Source organism: Octodon degus, unplaced genomic scaffold (assembly GCF_000260255.1).
Source record: "Octodon degus isolate 3935 unplaced genomic scaffold, OctDeg1.0 scaffold00123, whole genome shotgun sequence".
Classification (NCBI taxonomy): domain Eukaryota; kingdom Metazoa; phylum Chordata; class Mammalia; order Rodentia; family Octodontidae; genus Octodon; species Octodon degus.
In genome coordinates, this window is record NW_004524699.1 from 7115550 (window position 1) to 7118706 (window position 3157).

Genomic DNA, 3157 nt, shown 5'->3' on the forward strand with positions numbered 1-3157 from the left:
TCGTCCATAAGGTGAGCGCAGTGACTGCCCACCTGCAGTTTATGGGGACAGTAAGTCAGGTGCTTCTCCCAGCACCTGGTGCATGGCGTGTGGTGCCATGTGAGCTGTCACCTTGTGGCTGCGTCCCCTCTGCATCTCCTTCAAGCCAAGATGGGCATCGAGGGTCCCCTGCCCTCCACCTCGTTCCTCTGGCATGCAGAGCCCGCTACAACCCACGGATGGGATGACAAGTGGTCCTTTGCTTCTGTGATCTCCTGCGTCCCTCACCTGAGTCTTGTGTGAAAAACATCAAGGAGGCAAGGAGCAGAGCATCTAACTGGACAGAACAGCCAGTCAGAGCAAGGCCCATCAAAGAAGCCACCACCCTCAGAGGAGCCTGGAGATGCATGACTTGAGTCTGGGAGCAGGTCTGGGCACGGGAAAATGGTGGACTTTGAAGTATGTGGAGAAACTGGTGCAATAAGACATTACGCTCGTGTGGGATTGTTAATACCCTAGCACAGGGTCTGGGTGCCTGGTGTGGGAATCCGCTTTACTCTCAGGCTTGTTCTGTAACTGGCCTTAAAGCCAGGCCCAGGGTACATGCCTGTAAACCCAGGACCTTTGGAGACTGGAAGAGTAAAAGTTCAAATCCTGCCCGGGCAAGCGCTTATTCTACTGAGCCATCTCCCCGGCCCCTTAAGAGCTGTCTTTAAAAAGGAACTTTTGGGCTGGTGATATTGCTTGGTGTTAGAGAGCTTGCCTAGCATGCACAAGGCCCTGAGGTCAGTCCTCAGTACTGTGTTCTTTCCCCAGAAAATACATTAAAAAAAAAAAAAAAAGTGCCCGGTGTGCTAATACACACATATGATCCCAGCACTTAGTAGGCCAGGACGTGAGGATTGCCTGTGAGTTCAAGATCCGCCTGGACTACGTAGACTTGTCTTGCAGATTCATCCTCACATGTCTGCATTTACCATGGTGTGGTATTGTCCATTGATATGTGTCTCCAAGCGTCCCCCTTTTATAAGACCCCTCATCAGATGAGAGGCCCACCCTGCTCTGGTGTGGCCTTACCTAGCTAGCCATGTATTTCCTCAGACTCCAAGTCGGGTCCCTTTCTGAGGTTATTAGGGCATCGCCTGCATGAGGGAGGATTAGCCTGGCCCTAGCGCTTCCCAGCACAGCGGTCCCGCAGTCTCCCGCTGGGCCGCAGCCCCTGCATGCCTGCTGCCAGTGTAGCACCGCACTGGTGAGAGTCTGGGGCAGCAAGGAGCAGGTGGTGCTCAGCTCTCTCCATGCCAGGCTGAGCTGGCCAAGGCCCTGGCCCTCAGAGGTGCAGGGCTGTTCACTGCACTGACCGAAGAAGCTCTTCCTGTATCCAAGTAAGATTGTAAATTTTGGGCCGGGGAGATGGCTCAGTGGAATAAGCGCTTCCCTGGCAAGCGCAAGGGCCTGAGCTCAATCCCTAGTTCCGGAAAAAAAAAAAAAAAATTGTAAATCTTAACTGTTACCTGTATCTCATTCTATTTATTTGTTTGTTTGTTTATGTATTGTGGTACTGGGGATTGAACTCAGGACCTTGTGCTTGCCAGGTAAACACTTATTCTGAGCTATCTCCCCAGTCCTTGTATCTCATTCTGGAATTCACAAAATATGGGCAGTTGCTGTTAGAGTATTTAAAAAAAAAAAAAAAAAAAAAGGCAAGTGGCCCATGCCTGTCATGTCTGCACTCTGGAGGCTAAGGGAGGAGGATCACTGAATTTGAGGCTAACCTGGGCTACACAGTGAGTTCAAGACCAGCCTAGTGAGACCCTGTCTCAAAAGGCAAAAACAGGCTGGTGAGATGGCTCAGTGGTCTAGGGCACCTACTTGGAACAGGCTTGGCAAAGCACAGGGACAGTGGTTCGATCCCCCAGCACCACATGCCAGCCAGCCCCGCCCCCTGGTGGGCTGAGCTGGACACACACACACACACACACACACACACACACACACACACACACACAAATAAATAAATAAATAAATAAAAAATTTAAAAAAAATAGTAATATCGTAGGCAGTCAGACAGGGTTGGGCCTCAAGAGGTCAGCACAGAAGATAGCTAAGTGTGGAGGCACACTCTTTGAAGATCAGGCCTCGGGACAAAGACTAGTGTAGTTTTCCTGGGCTGAACAGCAGGGATTGATATGCTGAGCCGTCCATTACCTTGGGTTGACCTTAACCCACCCCTTCCAGGAAAGTCCTTGTTCCTCCTGCCTGCATTTGCTTGGGACTTGCTTCCCTCTTTGACCCCCATTTAGTTAATATTAGTTAATATTACCTGGGGGGGGCTGCCCATTAGCTCAGTTGTTTAAGTGCCTGCTTAAACACAACAGTCAGGCTACGATGCTGTGGTTCAATCCCCACAACTTGCACCAACCAGACCTGCCCTGAAGGCAATCTGAGACGCATCTTTGTGATCTTATTGGTTCACCTAGTCTTGTCTCGCCTCACCCATTGGCTCAAGGTTACCTAAGCAATGGTGTGGTGGCACATGCCTGTAATCGCCTGTAATCCCAGCACTGGGGGGACGGGGGGAGCGAGGCTCAGGCAGGTGGATTGTTGGGAGCTCCAGATCTCTCTGGCCTACAAAGTAAGTGCAAGGCCAGCTTGAGCTGCATAGTGAGATCCTGTCTCAAAAAGACCAAAACCAAAAAATTGTTAACTCAGTAACTATACTTGTTTGTTTTAATGTATTTGGTTGGTACAGGGTCTCACTAAGCAGCTCAAACTCATAGTGATCGTCCTGTTTTCAGCCTTCCCAGTGCTGGGATTACAGGTTTGCATCACTACCTGGACTCTGGCTGGCTCAGCCCACCCTTGAGGGCGGGGCTGGTGGGGCAAGTGGTGCCGGGATTAAACCATGGTCCCTACGCTTGCCCAAAGTTACCTAAGCAGGCGCTTTAGTCCACTGAGTTATGTTGCCGGCCCCAGCTACTATACTTTTTTTTTTTAATTAATTTTTTCAGCTATTATACTCGTAATTTCCCCCTCTCCCCCGGAACCGGGGATTGAACTCAGGTCCTTGCGCTTGCCAGGGAAGCACTTATTCCACTGAGCCATCTCCCTGGCCCTCATAATTTTTTTTAATACTTGTAATCTTTTTTTTTTTTTTGCGGAACCAGGTATTGAACTC